A 23,239-nucleotide genomic window follows, 5' to 3' on the forward strand; every position below is an offset into this window, starting at 1 on the left:
CAAAATCTCCTTCTAGACCCATACAATTTAGCATTCCTCCAACCATAGTATTTATGCCTTGAGGGTTTAACCTTAATGAGCCTAACATTCTTTTTCCAACCATTACACCACTCCCTCTTACTCTTAACTCCACAAAGAGCTCTAAGTTGACCATCATTTTCAATCAAACCATATTCAAGTGAGAAAGTGAAGCTTAGGGATAGAAATTTTACCCACTTGAATGTTATGTTAGGTGATGGTGGCTTGGGAAGGGGGACCTCCCCACACTTAGCCATTGCGATGTCTACGTTCTTGTGCTCTTCCCTTGTAACTTCCACCTCTTGACAACTTATATCAACTTCAACCTCTTCCTCTTGGTAGCTTCCTTCCAATTTAATATTTTCTTCGTGGCCTACCAAGGGTATGGGAGGTGAGGTATCTTCTTCCTTACCCTCTATGTCAAGCTCGATGGGAGAGGATTCAATTGTGGATAGGAAATCATCAATAATTGAATCCATCTCTTGGTCAACCTCTTCAAAGTCTTCAACCATGATACGCTTTGGAGGTTGCGCACCCTCCTCAACATCAATGTCAAGCTTCTTGGAAGAGTTTTCCATGATGCTACATTCCCATGGACTCTCAACGTCTCCTAAATCTTTAACCACTTCTTCCTTTTCTTCAATAACCATAGGTTCCTCCAATTGCTCTAGTACAAAATAGCCTCCCTCATTTTCTACTGGGTTTTCCAATCTCTCCTTCATGCTATGATCTTCAATGGATTCTTCACATGTGGCCACGGAAGCACCTTGAGTGTTCAAAAATTTGTAGGCTAAGGTAGACACTACCTTGGTCAAGTTAGTCACAAACTCTAGGGTGTTCCTTTGCATATCCGCTTGTCCTTGAAGTAGCAATGTGAGAGAGTCATCTATTGGGGCTTGGGGTGGATAAGAGGGTTCATTATTTTGGAGAGAGGGTTTATAGTAGGAAGGTGGTTCTTCTTGGTAAGGGTATGGAGATGGTGTGCATTGAGGTGGTTCTTGAGAGTAATTGTGTTGGAACGGTGGTGGTTCCATGTATGGTTCATATGGCTCATAAGGTGGTCGGTATGGTTGATAAAGATTGGGGTCATATGGAGGGTTTTGGTGATATGGGGCTTGTGAGCAAGGTGGTTCAAAATCATGTTGAGGGGGTGGTTCATAGGCATGTGGTACTGGTTGTTGACAATCAAAATAAGGGTTACCACATCCATTAGATTGATATGCATTAGGATAAGAGTTATACCCATAAGGAGTTGGAGGTTGTTGCCAAGGAGGTTGATCAATCCCTTGAGGCTCCTCCCATCTTTGGTTGTGCCCAAATCCTTGATGCATATTACCATTGTAGTTCCTATTTCTTACAACATAATTTGAGCCAAACTCATAGCCAAAGTAAGGATGAGAATTCATAATAGCAAAGAAAACAAAAATTAACAAAGATAAGCAACGAAGTCCTAAACCTAACAAAAACTAACAAACAAGCAAAAGACAAACATATTCACAATATTCACAATAACCAATAATGTAACACCATTGCAAGTCCCCGGCAACGGCGCCATTTTTGATGATTGGATTTTTGACGGTTTAGAATTTCACTAATAAAATCTCGTTGTAAAGTATAGTCTCTAAACCAACAATAATCCTTTCATACAAAAATTTGTTTGTCACAAGTACAAATCCCCTAAAATCTATAAACCGAAGTATTTAAACCTCGGGTCGTCTCTCAAAGGACTTGCAGGGTAGTGTTCTTGTTATTGGTTATGGCCTTGTTTATTTTGGGGTTTTGGATGAGAAATATGAATAGTAAATGGTAAGAAAACTTTATTAACAAAATGGTCTTGGCAAGGTTTGGTTGTCAAGGGTCTTCATCATTATCACTAGCCACAAGTATGGTAGTTGCAAGGATTAATCCCGCTTAGTCATCCTTAATTCAATTAACAAAGGAAAGTCAAGTGAGTTATATCAATCCTAGTCCATAAATCCTAGCTTCCCACTAATTGGATTAATGAAGGCTAGAGTTAATGGCTATCAACTATCAATCAATTGGACACTAGTGACTCAAGAAATCCTAAGTTACCTTCTCAAGCCAAGAACATAAAATTCTAGTCTAACATCCTCTCAAGCATTTCATCAAACACTTGGAGGATAATGAAAGAAAGCATTTTTATTTGTAAGAATAAAAGGAATCAACAACTAACAATTACAAAGAATTAACAAAACAACAATCAACAATATCACAATCACATGACTTATCTCAAATTGCATTATTAAAAGAAAACAAAAGAACAAAAATATCTCAATTACAAAACCTAGAAACAAAATAAGAGAAACTATAACAAGAGGATAGGGATAGAAAGAAGAACCAAAGTGTAGCAATCATCAATTGAAGGTAGAAGTAGAAGGAGACTTGAATTAAACCTAGAACTATGAGATCCTAATCTAACCCTAATTCCTAATCCTAATTCTAGGGAGAAGTGAGAGCTTCTCTCTCTAAAAACTACTTCTAACTACTAAACTATGACTAATGATCAAAAGTATCTAAATTATCTTGATTCCCCTTCAATACTTGACTTAAATAGCATCAGAAATGAGTTGGATTTCGAAGCCCCGGATGTTAGCTTTCCAACCCAACTGGAACCGCATCATTTGGACCTCTGTAGCTCAAGTTATGGTCGTTTAAATGCGAAGAGGTCGGCTTGACATCTTTCCGGTTCTTTCATTTCTTCATGAGTTCTCCAACTTTTCATGCTTCTTTCTTCATTCCCTTGATCCAATCTTTGCCTCCTAAACCTTAAATCACTTAACAAACATATCAAGGCATCTAATGGAATCAAGGTGAATTACATTTAGCTATTTTAAGACCTAAAAAGCATGTTTTCACTCTTAAGCACAATTAAAGGAGAATATACAAAACCATGCTATTTTATTGAATAAATGTGGGTAAAAGGTCATAAAATCCCTTAAATCAAGCACAAGATAAACCGTCAAATTGGGGTTTGTCAATATCGGAGAATACGGTGAAAAAGAAAGAATCGGTAGTAGTAATAGAACAATTGGAGAGGCCCACGGTTATTGAAACAAAGAAGGAAGTGGTTTAAGATCTAAGAGATGTGGAACCCCCATGTGAATCCCAACAACCTCCGGAGCATATCAAAATTGAAGAATATGAGGAGGCTACTCAAGAAATAGATTCAATCATAGAGGAATTTCTATCTACAATTAAATCCCCCTCCATTGGGATAATAGAAGAGTGTGCACAACCACCCATATCCTTGGTGAACAATGAAGAAAAAAATGAACCGAAGGAGATCTACCAATGAGAGAACGTTGGTATGGTGTATATCGAAATTGAAGAATATGAAGAGGTTGATCAAGAGATGGATTCATTTTCATCAATGAATTCCTATCCAAAATTGAATCACCTCCCATTGGGCAAGATGAAGTTCTTAAAGACAACACCAAGCCAAGTGAAAAAGGGGAAAAGGTTGAAATTGAAGAAGCTTGCGAAGAGGTGGAAACAACTAAAGAAGAGCCTAAAGAAGTAGACCTTGCATTGTCTAAGTGTGGGGAAGTCTCCCTCCCCAAGTCACCATCCAACACCACATTCAAGTGGGTAAAACTCTTATCCCTAAGCTTTACTTTCTCACTTGAATATGGTTTAATTAAAAATGATGGTCAACTTAGAGCTCTTTGTGGAGTTAAAAGTATAAGAGAGTTGTGTAGTGGTTGGAAACATCATTCTAAGCTCATGACGGTTGTAAGCTCAAAATTCAAGAGCAATGGTTGGTGTAGAACCAAATTGCATGGGTCTAGGAAGTTGTTTGGAAGCTTCTTTGAGAATTCTAAGGTCATGCTACCCAATTGGAATCATGATGATTAATTTGAAAATGGGTATCAAAACAAAGTGTGGGATCCCGGATCTCACAAGGAGAATCAAATTTGGGAGCCCATGGTGTGTGTAGAACTCTATCATAGCTTGGAGATATTGATTTTGAACAATGGAGCTCATTGGAAGTCCAAGCATTGGTGGGAGTTCCAAGAAGAATTCAAGCACAAGCCACCTTGATAATAAGAAGCTCCCCATAAGTCCAACTTAAGGACAATAAATAAAAGTGCAAGGTGGGAGACACCCCACCATGGTAAACTCTTTCCGTTCTCTTGTATATATACTTAATAAGTGATTTGAGTTGCCATTATAGGTAGTTTTCTTCATTTCCATACTCTTCTACATTTTGTTTTGATTGATAGGTTGTTGTAGTGTGTTTTCATTAGCTCAGATTGTTGTTAAAGTAGGTTACTTGAAGTGCAAGTTTTGTTTGTAGTGTATTTGAAAATTTTCCAAAAAAAAAATTTAAAGATTTTCGCTAAATTTGATTTTTAGTTGCTTTAGAATGTTTATAGGTTAGGAGAGTGTTAAATTCTATTCTTATGCTTCCAAAAAAAAAAATTTCCAATCGACGCTTACGCGTCGATTGCACTTCCGTAACTCCTACAAAAACCCGAGAGTTGTGCGGGATTTGCACTGGAAGTGTGCGTTTCAGACAAACCAAACCCACGCGTAAGCACACATGACGCTTACGTGTGGATTGCCCCTGTTGCATGCGTGCGTAAGAACGCATGACGCTTACGCGTGGATTTGCACCCTGTTTTCCTCCTTTCTCTTTTCTCTTTTCTTCTTCTTTCTTCTTTTCTTCTTCTTTCTTTCTATATTTCTTCTTCCTCTCTTGAAAAAAAAAATAAATAAATTTTTTTATAAAAAAATAAAAATAAAAATAAAAAAATAAAAATAAAAAATTAATAAATAAAATACTAAAATTTTTTTCTTTTTTTTTATTTTCTTTTATTGAATTTGCTTACTTTCACTCATTGCATTTTAATTTTCTTTTTATGGCTTGTTGTAATTTTCTTTTTTTATGTTATATTAATAATGGTGTTGAATTTTTCTATTCAATTGTTGATAATTTCTTGCATTATTTTGGTGCCTCTTGACTTTTTTGATATTGTTGGGTGATGAAACTTTTAAATCAATACTTCATCTTGTATGACTCTTATGTCTTTATGCATTGATATAACCTTATATTGTCTTTCAGGACCCACTTCTTCTTATTTGAACTTGATGTGCCATATGCTCTTCATGCTTCGATTTTATTCTTGCATCAAGTATTAGTTAATATGCCATTAGCTTATATTATTTTCTCACTTACATGCCTAGCTAACATGTAATGAGAACCTTACTCTTATTTGGCATTAGTCCCGGCCTACGTTCTACTTGTTTTGATATCTTTGTTGTAGGCCTAATTGTCATTCTTCTCCCCCCCTTTTTAGGTTGGCCACCAAGAAGGGAGAAATGAATACATTTAAATGGGGCAACAAACAAGTCATACGCACAATATTTTGACGGAACTCATCAATTGTAACAACCCGTCCACATTGCTCTTCTTTGCATGCACCGAGGATGGTGCAATCTTCAAGTGTGGGGAGGTCGTCTGACCGATCTCCGTGGATAACAATTTCCTTGTCCAACACCAATTCTTAGTTTTCTTTGTTAGATTAGTTATTGCATTGCATGATAGGTTGCATGTTAGTTAGAATTTGTACATATTTTTACAACTTCTTTCTTGTTAGGACTACTTGGTTATGGTGATGATTTCTTTTCCAAGAAACTGTTTTAGGGCAACCTACCAATTTGAAAAATTTTTGTTGAACTTTCTTGAAAGAATTTATTTTTGAACATGGTTTTTGAGCTAAGAACACAAGCATGTGAGTTTTGAGCCTAATTGCGTGGTTACATCTTATAATCACTTATTTTCCTTCTTGTGTGCATTATTCTCTTCCTATGATTGTGATCTTTGCTTTGTTCAAGTCTATATGTCCATTATTCCTTGTATTCATGCATTTATATGATTGAGGCCATCATTTCATTAGCTCACTTACCCAAATAGCCTACCCTTTACTCTCCTTTGTAACCAATTTTGAGCCTACACTTAACCCACTTGTTCTTAATTTTAGCACATCACAAGCCTTAAAGCGAAAAATAATAAATGTCCTTTTTTTGGATCTTTGATTAGCTTAGGTTAGTGTGTGTGAGCATCATTCAAGTGTGGAAAACTTGGGACATTGGTTGGGAAAATGGTGTGTTTTTATTTTTGTTGAAACTATTGGGAATTGGGTACATACTCATGCGTTAATTAAATGTAAGACCTTATGCATTGATATTCTTGAAAGAAAAAAAAATGAGAAAAACAAAAGAAAAAGAAAGAAAAAAATATAAATTTGAAAAAGAAAAAGAAAAGGAAAAAATAGAAAAGAAAGAAAAAGAAAAACAATAAAAAGGGGACAAAATGCCCCAAAGTGAAGCTCAAACAACAAAGAATCAATGCATATGGAATGTGAATCAAAAAGAAAATGCATGAGTATGTGAAAAAGTGAGGAATGGGTAGTTAGATTAGTACTTAATTGTATTAGGTCATTATATAGGTTAGGTGGGAAAGTCTAGGTTAATCAAAGATTCAAACCCTAGTCCACTAGTCATATATGACCCTACCTTGACCCTAGCCCCATTACAACCTAAAGAAAAGACCTCATGATAATTGTATGCATGCATTGAATAATTGTTGATTGTTAGATGAAAAACAAATCTTGGAAAGCATGATTAGGGGAGAATTGAGTGAATCAACCCCAAACACCGAGCGAATAGAGTGCAAACACTTCCGATGAGGGTTCGATGCTCAATTCCTTGATTCCCAGCTTTCATAAGCGTTCTTCTTGCAAGTCTACTTGAACTTCATTTTTATACTTGAATTGGTAGGATTCATGAATCGTTATATGATCTTGGCCCTACTTGTGCATGTATGTCTTGAAGATTGACTTATCCTTAACCAAGTAAGTATAATCATTTTACATTTAGTTGCATTCATATAGATAGGATGCATCGAATAAATGTTCATACTCCATGTTTCATTCTTGGTTTAGCATGAGGACATGCTATGGTTTAAGTGTGGGGAGGTTGATAAACCCCATTTTAGGGTTTATCTTGTGTTGAATTTAGAGGGTTTTGTCAACTTTTCTCCCATTTATTCAATGAAATAGCATGGTTTTGTAAATTCTCCTTTAATTGTGCTTGAATGTGAAAACATGCTTTTTACGTCTTAAAATAGCTAAATTTAATTCACCTTGATTCCATTAGATGCCTTGATATGTTAGTTAAGTGATTTCAACTTTAGGAGGCAAATATTGGATTGAGGGAATGGAGAAAAAGCATGTAGAAATGGAGAACTCATGAAGAAATGAAAGAATCGCAAAAGCTGTCAAGCCGACCTCTTCGCACTTAATCGACCATAACTTGAGCTACATATAAGTTAAAATGATGCGGTTATAATTGCATTGGAAAGCTAACATCCGGAGCTTCGAAACGATATAAGATTTGCCATAGTTTCTACACGTATGGTGATGCGTACACGCACTGTATGCGCACGCATCGTTGCTGCCATATGATTCACTTAAAGCAATACATGGCCAGCGAATTCTAAAGCCTTGTGGGCCCAATCCAACTCATTTCTGATGCTATTTAAGCCAAGAATTAAAGGGAAATCAATATACTTTAGATACTAGTTACCATTAGTTTAGTTAGTTTTAGTTTTGGAGGGAAAATTAGTTTTAGAGAGAGAAGCTCTCACTTCTCTCTAGAATTAGGATTAGGATTAGGATTAGGATTAGGTTAGTTCTTAGATCTAGATTCTCATTTATTCATTCTTCTACTTCTACTCTTCAATTCCTTGTTGTTAGATTCATTCTTCTTCTATTCTTTTGTTGTAATTTCCTTTATGTTGTTCTTATACTTTGTTGTAGATCTACTTTTGTTCCTTCTCTTTTCTTTCCATTCAATTCAAAGTAATTCATAATAATTGTATTCCTTTTGATTGTTGTTGTTGATTCATTGTAATAATTGTTTCATTCTTGTTGTAGATTTCATATGCTTTCCTTTTATGCCTTCCAAGTGTTTGATAAAATGCTTGGTTGGATTTTAGAGTAGAATTTTATGCTCTTGGCTTGAAAAGGTAACTTAGGACTTCTTGAGTTGCTAATGTTCAAGTAATTGATGATTGAGATCCATTGACTCTAGTTCTCACTAATTGAATTAGTGGAGAGTTAGGACTTATGGACTAGGATTGATATATCTCATTTAACTTTTCTTTACTACTAGTTAGAGGATGCTTTAATGAGATTAATCCTTGCCAATTCTCATATTGTGGTTAGTGATTAGGATAGAGATCCTTGACCACCAACCCTTGCCAAGACCTTTTTAGCCATTAGTTTACTCTCTTGCCATTTATCTTTCATGTTTCTTATCAAAACCCCAAAAATAACTCATAACCAATAACAAGACACTTTATTGTAATTCCTAGGGAGAACGACCCGAGGTTCAATACTTCGGTTTATAAATTCTAGGGGTTTGTACTAGTGACAAACAGCTTTTTGTATGAAAGGATTATTGATTAGTTTAGAAACTATACTTGTAATGAGAATTCATTTGTGAAATTCTAAACTGTCAAAAAATCAAATCATCAATGTGCTCTCATGAATCAGCTCAACATGCTCCAGAGATAGGATTCTATTCACAGTATGTGGTATGGTTGGGCTTCTTGTGAACACCGCCTTCATGACAGGTGAGAAGTTCTCAGTAGAAATCTTCTTCTTCCTCTAGCCCTTAGGTGCTTTCTTCTTGGGGCCTCATCCATGTTTGGTGGGTGGTGAATACCCAACACCAAACTTAGGTTTGATGTCAGGGGGTACTGTATGGCTTTCCACCAAGTGAGAAGGCTTAAGCACTGAGCTCTGTATGCAAGTACCTCCTTTTTCAAAAATTGGTGGAGGTTTAAGGACTTTGAAAACCATGTAATCATCATGTAAGAGAACCTCAACGCCAATTCGTCTTTATTTACATCAATTAGGACTCTTCCAGTGGCTAGGAATTGCCTTCTAAGGATAATGGAGTCATCTGTTTCTTCTCCCATGTCAAGTATTACAAAATCAACAGGGAGGAATAGCTCTCCAACCTTGACCAGCACGTTCTCCATTATCCTATACGCCTGCTTCTAAGACTTGTCAGCCATCTCTAGTGTAATTCTTGTGGGATGAGCCTTTTGAATCCCCAACTTCTTCATTACAGAGAGCGGCATCAGATTTATGCTTGAACCAAGATCGCACAGTACCTTTTCAAATGTAATAGTCCCAATGGTACAGGAAATCAGGAAGCATCTAGGGTATGGCATTTTCTTGGGTAGCTTCCTCTGTATCATTTTACTGCACACCTTGTTCAAGACCACAGTTTCATCTCCCTTCAAGGTCTTCTTCTTAGAGAGTATGCTTTTCATGAAGGCCATATAAGGAGGCATCTTCTCCAACACCTCAACAAAAGGAATTTTGATGTGTAACTTTTTAAAGATTTCCAAGAATTGAGCGAACTGCTCATCCTTGATCTCCTCTTAAAGTTTCTGAGGGTTTTGGATTTTAGGCTCTTGTGCTACCAATAGGGTGTGTAACATTGCTTTTCCAGCTTTTTCTTGAGCCTTTTCTTCCTTCAAATTCTTAGCAGCATATACCTCCTTAGGCTCGGCCTCTTTTACCATGATGAGGGCCTTACACTCTTCTCTTGGATTTACCTCTGTGTTTCTGGGAAGAGTGTTAGGAGGTCTCTCAGGTATCTTCTTGCTCAACTGACCTACTTGTACTTCCAAGTTACGAATTGAAGCTCTTGTCTCTTGCATAAAGCTGTTAGTAGTCTTGGAAAGTTCAGAGACTATTGTAGCTAAGTCAGGAGTGTCTTGGCTCTGAGAGTTTCCTTGTTGCTTCTGAGAGGGCTGGAACTGCCAAGTGTTAAACTTATTCAGATTGGATCCACCCTGATAATTGTTAAAACTCTGTTGGGACTTTTGTGGCTGCTCCCTCCACCCAATGATAGGGTGATTCCTCCATTCCTGATTGAAAGTATTCAAATATGGATCATTGTTGGGATTTATAGAGGAGTTGCCCATGTAATTAACTTGTTCAGTGGTGGGTTGGCCATAGCCACAAGCGTCTGCTTGGTTGTAGCTCCCAGTCATGTCACAGGATGCATCTTGAGTGTTGATAATAAAATGGATAACATCCCATCTATCAAATTTTAAGCCTCTAAGGCAGCAAAGTACAGTAATCAAAAGGTGAGAGGTACTATAACAAAATAAACCAAAGATAACAAAGTAAAATACAGCCATCCTCCGCTTTGTCACCATGTTCGCAAAACTCAACGAGGTGGGTTCTGACCTGCATCTGAAAAATAACAACGTATGGTATGAAAATCGGGAGTTCTCAGTATGGTAACAGTACCCAATAGATAAGATATAAGATTCCAGAAAGCCAAAGGCAATCCTAGAACTCCCTACATGCATAATCTTCAAACTTACAATATATTTAAAAAAAACCATTAAAGGGTTAACCATCTTAAGGATTTTCTACTCTAATAATCACCATGCTATCCCACACCTTTACCAACCTAGCCTCCACACAATCATCTCGCCACCGCCTATCAAACCTCCTCAATCCCAGAAGAAAACACAAGTAAATGCAAGCAAATAACAGACATTTAGGTTACATATACAACAGATAACACAAGTAGCATTTAGGCATGTTATACAATTTGGCAGAAAGCACTTAAAACAATCCAAACAATCACATAAGAATGCATACGATGAATTCCTACCCTACTGGCCATGAGCTCATGTGCCGGTTACAATTCCAGAACCCAACACATCTGATAGCTAACCCAGATATCATCTCTCTATTTCACTTCCACACTCTTCAGATATAGTGTCTACCACACTCTTGGGATATAGTGCCCGCCACATTAATGGGATATAGTGCCCGACACATTCATGGGATATAGTGCCCATCACACTCTTAGGATATAGTGGTTGACAAACTTTTTGGTGTATATAGTTGATAAACTACAATTTTATGGTTTAATTTGTATTGAATTTGATGGATTTTATCAACTTTTTCCATATTTATTCACTAATATAACATGGTTTTGTAATTCTTCCTAAATTGTACTTAATGATTAAAAATATGCTTTTTAAGCCCTTAAATTGCTAAATTTAATCCACTTTAATTCCATTTAATGCATTGATATGTTTGTTGAGTGATTTCAGGCTCAGGAGGCAAGGATTGGATCAAAGAAGCGAAGAAAAACATGTAAAAATGGAAAATTCATGAAGAAATGAGGTTTTGGTAATCTGCCTAGTTCCACGTACGTGTGACCCATGCGTATGTGTCACCAGAATTTTTGTCAATCGACGCATAAGCGTGACCCACGGGTACGCGTGACAAGCAGCACGTGACCAACATAAACGAACACACTGGAGGCGATTTCTGAGCTCATCCAGGCCCAAATCCAACTCATTTCAGAAGTATTTGAGGCCAAATTCAAGAAGGAACAAGGGGAGAGCAACTAGGATAGTTTAGAAACATGCTTTAGGTCATATTCTAGAGAGAGAATATCTCTCTTCTCTTTAGAATTAGGGTAGATTATGTTAGATTTATCTTAGGTTTAGGTTTAATTCTTGTTTTGATTTAGTTTTCCTTACAATTTTTTGTTGCTACATCTTTGCTCTTTTAGTTTCACTTGCTATTTCCTTTATTTTGTTGCTTTTATGTTTATGAACTCTTTGTTGATTTTAATTTTCATTAATGCACTTTATGTTTTATGTTTCTTATTGTTTAATTGAGTTGTTATTATTATTTCCTTACATTGGGTAGTTGTAGATTTACTATTTCTTGTTAATTTTCTATACTTTTATTTTGTGCCTTCCAAGTGTTTGATAAAATGCTTGGTTGAATTTTAGGGTAGATTTTTATACTCTTGAATTATGATTGAGGATTTAGGTCCCTTGAGGTCATTGATATCTAGTTTCATTGGTGATTTAGGGTTGTTAATTGGTTATAGGACCAATTATGTCCACTTGACTTAACCCTCCGATATTAGAGGAAAACTAAGTGGAATTAACTCTTTGTAATTACCATGTTGTGGTCAATGATCTAAGATAGGAAACCTTGACTCTTAGTCCTTGCCATGAGTATCTTTTAGCCTTTATAGTTTCTTAGTTGTCAGCTTACTTTCTTGTTATTTACACTTCTTGTTTATTATTATAAAAACCCCCAAAATTCTCATGACCAATTACATGCACACTTCCGTGAAATTCCTTGAGAGACGATCCGAGATTTAAATACTCTCGGTTTTTATTGCTTTGTACTTGTGACAAACAAAATTAAACTTTGATTGAGGGTTGATTGTTGGTTTGGATCTATACTTCGACGAAATTATTTTGTGAAAATTCCTAACCGACAATTTTCCTCTATCAATAGTGCTCCCATACTCTTGGGATATAGTGCTCACCACAGTCTTGGAATATATTGCCTAACACACTACACTAACCAACAAAGAGAGAACTACGAACAAGTGAGATTTCACCACCATCCTTGTTCGGGTTTTAATCACAAGTCAAACTGCAAGCGGAATAACACCACTGTCCTTGCTAAACACAAATCACTTTTCAACACGCAAGCGGGATAACAGCATCGTCCTTGCTAACCACAATTCAATCCCACACATTCTTAACCAAATTCACGATTTCACTCAAATTCATCCCAATCTCACTTCACTTCATTATTAGTAGTAATCATCTCCCTCAAAACCATAACCTCAACAAGCGGGATTAACCACCGTCCTTGCCAGGAACATCGCAACTTATCAACAATAATGCATCATAATCTGCTACTCATCTAAGCTATCGCTCTTCATATTCAATAGGTTCTCCAACCTCAATCTTTCACAAATTATCATTAGCATTTCTTTTTCCACTTTACCATCCACATGCCACTCCACCAATCCACTCTAATCATTTCATCCACAATACGTTACAAACCTAAATCACCGTCTCTAAACTCATAACAGAAAATACCCCTTTTTATTCTCCCAAAGTATTCTCGCTCATTGATAAACCACTATTTTATGGTTTATCTTGTACTCAATTGAGTGATTTTTATCAAGTCTTTGCACACTTAATCATACAAATTGCATGGTTTTACAATTCCTTCCTAGTTTTGTTCTATGGTTGAAAACTTGCTTCATAAGCCTTTAATTTGTGTATTTCAATTCCCCTCTCTACCATTCAATGTCGTGATCTGTGTGTTCAATGATTTCAGGCTTTATAGGCAGGAATGGCTTGGAGGATGGAGAGGAAGCTTGCAAAAATGGAAGGAGCACAAGAAATAAAGGAGACAATCAGCGAGGAGCGACGCGCACGCATGGCTCATGCGTGCGCGTGACAAGGAAAATTGCCAAACGACGCGCACGCGTGAGTGACGCGTACGCGTGACATGCACGATCTGCAGAAATTGCAGAAACCACTAGGGTGATTTGGGCCGAGTTTGGACCCAGTTCCGGCCCAAAAACACAGACTAGAGCCAGGGGACGAGCAGAGACTCAAGACACATTCTCATTATGCATAGTTTAGTTTGAGTTTTGAATCTAGAGAGAGAACACTACTACTTCCTCTAGGTTTCCTTCACATTCATAGCTTTTAGAGTTTTATTGCTTTTTCTTTGGATATTGAGAAGAGTCATTACCTCCGTTGAAGTTTCATTAATCTAGTTTGTTTTCCTATTCCTTTACTCTTTTACTGCTCATTAACCCTGTTTGGATAAGTATGTTTATGATTTTGGGATTTATTAATGCAAAGAACCATTTTTACTCTTAATTAATTTTCAGTTATTGTTTATCATGTCTTCCTTTTATTCCCTTCTTAATTCTGTGAAAGTTATATTCATGATAATGGAGTAGTTTCCTAACTTGATTGGGAGTTGATTAAGAGGAGAACCTTGAGTTGAAATACTCAAATGTTAATCTTAATTGGGAGTTGTTGGCTGACTCTCTAGTCTCCCACTTTAATCCTTTCTTAGGAAAGGATCAGGACGCGAGCGATAGGGTTAGTTGGTTAGTTACTTGACTTTCCCATATTATATAAAGGATAACCAAGTAGAACAATAATCTTTTATTATTACACTTGGAAAAATGCAACAAGGTAGAACTTCCAATTAATCTCCTCTTGATCAAGGCTTTTATTTGAATTATATAAATTCTCTCGTTAATTTCCATTGCTTAAATTTATTATTATTTATTTTTCTGTTTCTCAAACTCAAAAATTTCTTGGAAAACCTTTGACCAATAAGCTGCACTCTTTTGTCAATTCGTTGGGAGACAACCTGAGATTCATACTCCTAGTATTTTTATTCTAAAATTGTGACAACCCTTTTTTTAAATTGATACGCGGAATCTTCATTGGTTAAGAGCTATACTTGCAACGCTGTTTTCTCTATAAACTCTTAATCGATAATTTTCCGCTAGTCACTCATCCTAAAATCCTAAACAATAGCTAGGGGATCTTAAATAAGAATTACGAAGGTTTAGAAGACTAGAGGAATTCTAAAAAAACACAAAAATACAATTTCTGCAAAACAGGGTGGTCATGTGTACGCATGTCTTCCGCGTAAGCATGAGTCCAGAATTTCACCAAAGTCGCATACGCATGCACTTGCTCGCATACGCATGAGTACTGGGCAGAGGCCTATGCTCGCGTACGCATGGTACTGTCCACGTACGGATATCCCACATTTTTTAGAAAAAGCTGTTTTGTTGCATAATTCAGTTTTTCACACCAAACTTTAAATGCGCATAACTTTTTCGTTAAAAATTATTCTTCATCCATTCTTTGAAAAACATAAACTACATGGACCCAACTTTCACTCAAAATAAGTTTTACAAGATTTGGGAGTTTGAAAACCAAGTTATGAACCATCAATTTTGGTTAAAAATAAGTTTTTGCCAAAATTTGCAAAGTTTTCTCATTTTTAAAACACTCAACCCAAACCAAATCAACCATACCCCATTTCAATATCAAAACACCCAAAAATCAATACCAAACTCACTACTACACATTAGTAATCATTCCTCAATCATTTTTTAATCATTCTAATGCCTAATTGAATCAAATTTCTATTTCAAACCAAACATAATCACTCACTCCAAACCAGAACATAATTTCTTTCCATACCAATATCAATGCTATACACCTCTACACATTATCTATTTCTCCTCAATCATCACAACACCTAAATAATTCAATTTATCAATCTATCAACCCATTCAAACCATAATTTTTAAATCCAACAATATTTTTCCACTTATCAACCTTTTTCAACAATCCTCTATTCATACATTCACAATTCCAACAATCATCAATTCCAAACATGACTCACATCAATTTCACACATTCAATTATACCACAATTTTCTGGGCTTACCCGGTCACGGCCTCCGGCCCAAATTTCACCAATTCTCATTATCACAATCATCAATCATCACATTTCATTCTCATATCATATTCAAACTTCATTCAATTACTCACATACCATACACATTCGATCAACCAAATCATGCAATTCAAATCTATCTTAAGGGCTACTAGCCTAAGTTTCATACAACATTACATATTATCTAGCAAAAACTGAAACCATACCTTGGTTGATTTCTTCCAAAGCTCAAAACACCACAAAAGACCTCTTTTCCACAAGCTTTTCAAGTCTCCAACCAATTTCAGCAAGCTCCAGCCACCAAGGTTCAATCCCAAGCACTCTAGTGCCAAATTCAAGCTCCAAACCACATCAATTCAATCTAATTCCATGCAATATACCCAAAATCAATAATAGAACTCACAAGTTTCACAAACCATAAGGGTTTAGAGAATCCTTACCTTGCCCAATGATGTTTGGGGAAAAACACAACAATAACTCAATACTAGATTTATACCTAAACAATAAAATCATGAAGAATCTCAATTTCCCAAAACCAAAATTCAAAATTCTGCTAAGGCAGAGAAATTGTTGGCTCTTGAAAGAATGAGGGAAAAAGAGAACTGTTATTGAGGATCTGAAAAATCATCAAATTGATTCTTGAAGCAAGAAAAAGCAGTGATTCAAAAAAAAATTCGGAAAAAAAAGAGAGAAAAAGAAAGAAATAAAGTTGTGATCCAAGGCTAAAAGAGTGTTCTTAAGAACCCTGGACACCTCTAATTGGGGACTCTAGCAAAGCTGGGGTCACAATCTGAAAATGGTTCACCCAAGTATGTGTCTGTGGTATGTATGTATCCGGTGGTAATACTGGAAGACAGAGTGCTTTGGGCCACAGCCAAGACTCATACACTAGCTATGTTCAAGAATCATTATACTTAACTAGGAGAATCAATAACACTATCTGAGTTCTGAGTTCCTATAGATGCCAATCATTCTGAACTTCAAAGGATAAAGTGAGATGCCAAAACTGTTCGGAAGCAAAAAGCTACTAGTCCCGCTCATCTAATTGGAGCTAAGTTTCCTTGATATTTTGGAGTCTATAGTATATTCTCTTCTTTTCATCCTACTTTGATTTTCAGTTGCTTGGGGACAAGCAACAATTTAAGTTTGGTGTTGTGATGAGCGGATAATTTATACGCTTTTTGGCATTATTTTTAGTATGATCTGGTTAGTTTTTAGTATATTTTTATTAGTTTTTAGTTAAAATTCACTTTTCTGGACTTTACTATGAGTTTGTGTGTTTTTCTGTGATTTCAGGTATTTTCTGGCTGAAATTGAGGGTCCTGAGCAAAAATCTGATTCAGAGACTGAAAAGGACTGCAGATGCTGTTGGATTCTGACCTCCCTGCACTCGAAGTGGATTTTCTGGAGCTACAGAAGCCCAACTGGCGCGCTCTCAACGGCGTTGAAAAGTAGACATCCTGGGCTTTCCAGCAATATATAATAGTCCATACTTTGCCCGAGATTTGATGGCCCAAACCGGCGTTGCAAATCAGCCTCAGAATTCCAAGCGTTTAACGCTGGAACTGGCATAAAAATTGGAGTTAAACGCCCAAACTGGCATGAAAGCTGGCGTTTAACTCCAGAAAAAGTCTCTACACATGAAAGATTCAATGCTCAGCCCAAGCACACACTAAGTGGACCCAGAAGTGGATTTTTACGTCATTTACTCAGTTCTGTATACCCTAGGTTACTAGCTTACTATTAGTAGGATCTTTTGACATTGTATGTGGACCTCATGACACTTTACACGTTTCTTTGTGTACCTTCCATGGCATGAGTCTCTAAACCCCATGGTTGGGGGTGAGGAGCTCTGCTGTGTCTTGATGGATTAATGCAATTACTACTATTTTTCATTCAATCATGCTTGCTTCCATTCTAAGATATTACTTGTTCTTAAACCAGATGAATGTGATGATCCGTGACACTCATCATCATTCTCAACTATGAACGTGTGCCTGACAACCACCTCCGTTCTACCTTAGATTAAGTAGATATCTCTTGGATTCTTTAATCAGAATCTTCGTGGTATAAGCTAGAACTGATGGCGGCATTCAAGAGAATCCGGAAGGTCTAAACCTTGTCTGTGGTATTCTGAGTAGGATTCAATGATTGAATGACTGTGACGAGCTTCAAACTCCTGAGGGCTGGGCGTTAGTGACAGACGCAAAAGAATCACTGGATTCTATTCCAACCTGATTGAGAACTGACAGATGGATAGCCGTGCCGTGACAGGGTGCGTTGAACATTTCCACTGAGAGGATGGGAGGTAGCCACTGACAACGGTGAAACCCTTGCATACAGCTTGCCACGGAAGGAGCCTTGCGTGCTTGAAGAAGAAGACAGTAGGAAAGCAGAGATTCAGAAGATGGAGCATCTCCAAAACCTCAACCTGTTCCCCATTACTGCAAAACAAGTACTTATTTCATGTTCTTTTACTTTTCACAATCGACCTTGATAATTATTGATATCCTGACTAAGATTTACAAGATAACCATAGCTTGCTTCAAGCCGACAATCTTCGTGGGATCGACCCTTACTCACGTAAGGTATTACTTGGACGACCCAGTGCACTTGTTGGTTAGTTGTGCGGGGTTGCAAAAAGTGTGATTGCAATTTCGTGCACCAAATACCACAAACAAGGTTTAGACTTTCCGGATTCTCATGAATGCTGACATCAATCTAGCTAATACCACGAAGATTCTGATTAACGAATCCAAGAGATATGCGCCCGGTCTAAGGTAGAACGGAAGTGGTTGTCAGTCACACGTTCATAGGTGAGAATGATGATGAGTGTCACAGATCATCACATTCATCATGTTGAAGTGCAACAAATATCTTAGAATAAGAACAAGTGGAATTGAATAGAAAATAGTAGTAATTGCATTAAAACTTGAGGTACAGCAGAGCTCCACACCCTTAATCTATGGTGTGTAGAAACTCTACCATTGAAAATACATAAGTGATGAAGGTTCAGGCATGGCCGAATGGCCAGCCCCCAATGTCTAAGATCGCATAAACTGATCAAAGATAGATACTGAATACAATAGTAAAAAGTCCTATTTATACTAGACTAGCTACTAGGGTTTACAGAAGTAAGTAATTGATGCAGAAATCCACTTCCGGGGTCCACTTGGTGTGTGCTTGGGCTGAGCTTGAGCTTTACACGTGCAGAGGCTTCTTTTGGAGTTGAACCCCAAGTTGTAACGTGTTTTTGGCGTTCAACTCTGGTTCGTGACGTGTTTCTGACGTTTGACTCCAGAATGCAGCATGGAACTGGCGTTGAGCGCCAGTTTGCGTCATCTAATCACAAATAAAGCATGGACTATTATATATTGATGGAAAGCTCTGGATGTCTACTTTCCAACGGCGTTGAGAACGAGCCATTTAGAGTTCTGTAGCTCCAGAAAATCTATTTCGAGTGTAGGAAGGTTAGAATCCAACAGCATCAGTAGTCCTTTGTCAGCCTTTTATCAGAGTTTTGCTCAGGTCCCTCAATTTCAGCCAGAAATTACCTGAAATCACAAAAAAATACACAAACTCATAGTAAAGTCCAGAAATGTGAATTTAGCATAAAAACTAATGAAAACATCCCTAAAAGTAGCTAGATCCTACTAAAAACTACCTAAAAACAATGCCAAAAAGCGTATAAATTATCCGCTCATCACAACACCAAACTTAAATTGTTGCTTGTCCCCAAGCAACTGAAAATCAATTAGGATAAAAAGAAGAGAATATACTATAAATCTCAAAATATCAATGAATATTAGTTCTAATCAGATGAGCGGGGCTTGTAGCTTTTTGCTTCTGAACAGTTTTGGCATCTCACTTTCTCCTTTAAAGTTTAGAATGATTGGCACCTCTAGGAACTTAGAATTTTAGATAGTGTTATTGATTCTCCTAGTTAAGTTTGTTGATTCTTGAACACATATACTTTTATGAGTCTTGGCCGTGGCCCTAAGCACTTTGTTTTCCAGTATTACCACCGAATACATAAATGCCACAGACACATGACTGGGTGAACCTTTTCAGATTGTGACTCAGCTTTGCTAAAGTCCCCAGTTAGAGGTGTCCAGAGCTCTTAAGCACACTCTTTTTGCTTTGGATCATGACTTTAACCACTCAGTCTCAAGCTTTTCACTTGGACCTGCATGCCACAAGCACATGGTTAGGGACAGCTTGATTTAGCCGCTTAGGCCTGAATTTTTTTCCTTGGGCCCTCCTATCCATTGATGCTCAAAGCCTTGGATCTTTTTTACCCTTGCCTTTTGGTTTTAAGGGCTATTGGCTTTTTCTGCTTGCTTTTTCTTTTTCTTTCTACTTTTTTTTGGCCAATTTTTTTCTCAAGCTTTTGCTTTTTCACTGCTTTTTTTTGCTTCAAGAATCAATTTCATGATTTTTCAGATTATCAATAGCATTTCTCTTTGTTCATCATTCTTTCAAGAGCCAACAATTTTAACATTCATAAACAACAAGATAAAAAATATGCACTGTTCAAGCATTCATTCAGAAAACAAAAAGTATTGTCACCACATCAATATAATTAAACTAAATTCAAGGATAGATTCGAAACTCATGTACTTCTTGTTCTTTTGTATTAAAAATATGTTTCATTTAAGAAAGGTGAAGGATCCATGGAATTATTCATAGCCTTAAGACATTGTTACTAAATAATAATGATCATCTAATAAAGACACAAACATAGACAAACATATAGCATAAAATCAAAAAACAGAGATAAGAATAAGGAAGTTAAGGAATGAGTCCACCTTAGTGAGGGTGGCGCCTTTTTGAAGGATCAATGGTGCTTTTTGAGCTCCTTTATGTCTCTTCCTTGCCTTTGTTGCTTGATCCCTAGTGATTTTGGTGCTCCTATCCTTAGTTTCTCCCAATAATTATGTAGAGGAACATGTATCCCCTGAGGTATCTCAGGGATCTCTTGATTTGCAGTCAAATGCTTTACTACTGAGCTATGGATTCTTGAGATGAATCTCTCCATCTCCCATGACTCAGACGTGGAAAAAATTTCTTTTGTCTTCCCTTTTGTCTTTTTTTTTGAGGTTTCTCTGGCCTTAGGTGTCATCAATGGTTATGGAAAAACAAAAAAGCTATGCTTTTACCACACCAAACTTAGAATGTTGCTCGCCCTCGAGCAAAGAAGAAAAAATGGAGGGAGAAGAAGATATGGAGGAGAGGGAGAGATGTGTATGTTTCGGCCACATGGGTGGGATTGGGTGGGGAAGAGATGGATGGATGTGAGTGGTGAAGAGGTGATGGGGAAGAGAGATTGAGGTAATTGGTGAAGAAGAGAGAAGGTGAGTTGAGTTAGGTGGGAATCTTGTGGGGTTCACAGATCCTAAGGTGTCAAGGATTTACATCCCTGCCCTAATGAGGCGTGTAAAATGCCCTCTGCATGCAATCCTAGCGTTTAACGCCAGATTGATGCTTGTTTCTGGCGTTAAACGCCAGCTCTAAGCTTATTTTTGGCGTTCAACGCCCATCTGCAGCATGTTTCTGGTGTTGAACGCCAGCTTTCCTCAGTGTGCAATCCTGGCATTTAAATGCCAGATTGCTGCATGTTTCTGGCGTTCAACGCCAGATCCATGCTCTGTTCTGGCGTTGAACGCCAGCCAGATTCTCCTTACTAGCGTTTAAACGCCAGTAAGTCCTTCCTCCAGGGTGTGCTTTTTCTTCTGCTGTTTTTGATTCTATTTTTAGTTTTAGTATTTATTTTGTGACTCCACATGATCATGAACCTAATAAAACATAAAAGAACAATAAAAATAAAAATAAAAATAGATAAATAAAAATTGGGTTGCCTCCCAATAAGTGCTTCTTTAAGGTCAATAGCTTGACAGTGGGCTCTCATGGGTCCACACAGGTGATCAGGTTAATGTTGTAGACTCCCAACACCAAACTTAGAGTTTGGATATGGGGTTTTAACACCAAACTTAGAGTTTGGTTGTGGCCTTCCAACACTAAACTTAGAGTTTGACTGTGGGGGCTCTGTTTGACTCTGCATTGAGAGAAGCTGTTCATGCTTCCTCTCATTACCAAATAACTTGGCATTTAGCTTCATGATGGCTTCTAGATATTGAGCAACTTGCTCTTTAGTTACATCTTCATCCTCTTCAGAGGAAGAATAGTTCTCAGAGCTCATGAATGGTAAAAGGAGGTTCAATGGAATCTCTATGGTCTCTAGGTGAGCCTTGGATTCCTTAGGTTCCTCAGTTTGCAACTCCTTTTTGTTCAGAGGACGTCCCAGGAGGTCTTCCTGACTAGGATTCACGTCCTTCCCCTCCCTTGTGCATTCGGCCATATTGATTATGTCAATGGCCTTGCACTCTCTTTTTGGATCCTTTTCTGACTAGGAGGAGTTTCAGTGACTTTCTTACTCAGCTGGCCCACTTGTGCCTCCAAATTTCTGATAGAGGACCTTGTCTTACTCATGAAACTTAAAGTGGCCTTAGACAGATCAGAGACTAAATTTGCTAAGTTAGAGGTACTCTACTCAGAATTCTCTATCTGTTGCTGAGAAGATGATAGATAAGGCTTGATATTGCTGAGCCTATTTCTTCCATCATTATTAAAGCCTTGTTGAGGCTTTTGTTGATCCTTCCATGAGAAATTTGGATGATTTCTCCATGATGAGTTATAGGTGTTTCCATAAGGTTCACCCATATAATTTACCTTTGCTATTGCAAGGTTCTTAGGATCATAAGCTTCTTCTTCAGAAGATGCCTCTTTAGTCCTGTTGGATGCATTTTGCCATCCATTCAGACTTTGAGAAATCATGTTGACTTGCTGAGTCAACATTTTATTCTGAGCCAATATGGCATTCAGAGCATCAATTTCAAGAACTCCCTTCCTTTGAGGCGTCCCATTATTCATGGAATTCCTCTCAGAAGTGTACATGAACTGGTTATTTGCAACCATGTCAATAAGTTCTTGAGCCTCTGCAGGCGTTTTCTTTAGGTGAATGGATCCACCTGCAGAATGGTCTAGTGACATCTTAGAGAACTCAGATAGACCATAATAAAATATATCTATCATGGTCCATTCTAAAAACATGTCAGAAGGACATCTTTTGGTCATCTTCTTGTATCTTTCCCAAGCTTCATAGAGGGATTCACCATCTTTTTGTTTAAAGGTCTGAACATCCACTCTAAGCTTGCTCAGCTTTTGAGGAGGAAAGAACTTAGCCAAGAAGGCCGTGACCAGCTTATCCCAAGAGTCCAGGCTATCTTTAGGTTGAGAGTCCAACCATGCTCTAGCTTTATCTCTTACAGCAAAAGGAAAAAGTATGAGCCTATAGACTTCAGGATCTACTGCATTAGTCTTAACAGTCTCACAGATCTGCAAGAACTCAGTTAAGAACTGGTAGGGATCTTCTGATGGAAGTCCATGAAACTTGCAGTTCTGTTGCATTAGAGAAACTAATTGAGGTTTCAGCTCAAAATTGTTTGCTCCTATGGCAGGAATTGAGATACTTCTTCCATCAAACTTGGACGTAGGTGTGGTATAATCACAAAGCATCCTTCTTGCATTATTGTTGTTGGGTTCGGCTGCCATCTCCTTTTCTTGTTCAAAAATTTTAGCAAGGTTGTCTCTAGATTGTTGTAATTTAGCTTCTGTTAGTTCCCTCTTCAGAGTCCTTTCAGGTTCTGGATCAGCTTCAACAAGAATGCCTTTTTTCTTGTTCCTGCTCATATGAAAAAGAAGAGAACAGAAAAAGAAGAGGAATCCTCTATGTCACAGTAAAGAGGTTCCTTATTGTTAGTA

At 37.4% G+C, this 23,239-nt stretch overlaps 1 non-coding gene across 1 annotated transcript; it reads left to right on the forward strand.

Moving 5' to 3' along the window:
* Positions 1–22,526: 22,526 nt before the first annotated feature.
* LOC112793491 (small nucleolar RNA R71) lies at positions 22,527–22,630 on the forward strand. The gene has a single exon (XR_003198178.1). It is a non-coding gene; the product is annotated as a small nucleolar RNA R71 (small nucleolar RNA).
* The last annotated feature ends 609 nt before the right edge of the window (positions 22,631–23,239 follow it).

The sequence above is a fragment of the Arachis hypogaea genome, chromosome 3 (genome assembly GCF_003086295.3).
Source record: "Arachis hypogaea cultivar Tifrunner chromosome 3, arahy.Tifrunner.gnm2.J5K5, whole genome shotgun sequence".
In the NCBI taxonomy this organism is placed as follows: domain Eukaryota; kingdom Viridiplantae; phylum Streptophyta; class Magnoliopsida; order Fabales; family Fabaceae; genus Arachis; species Arachis hypogaea.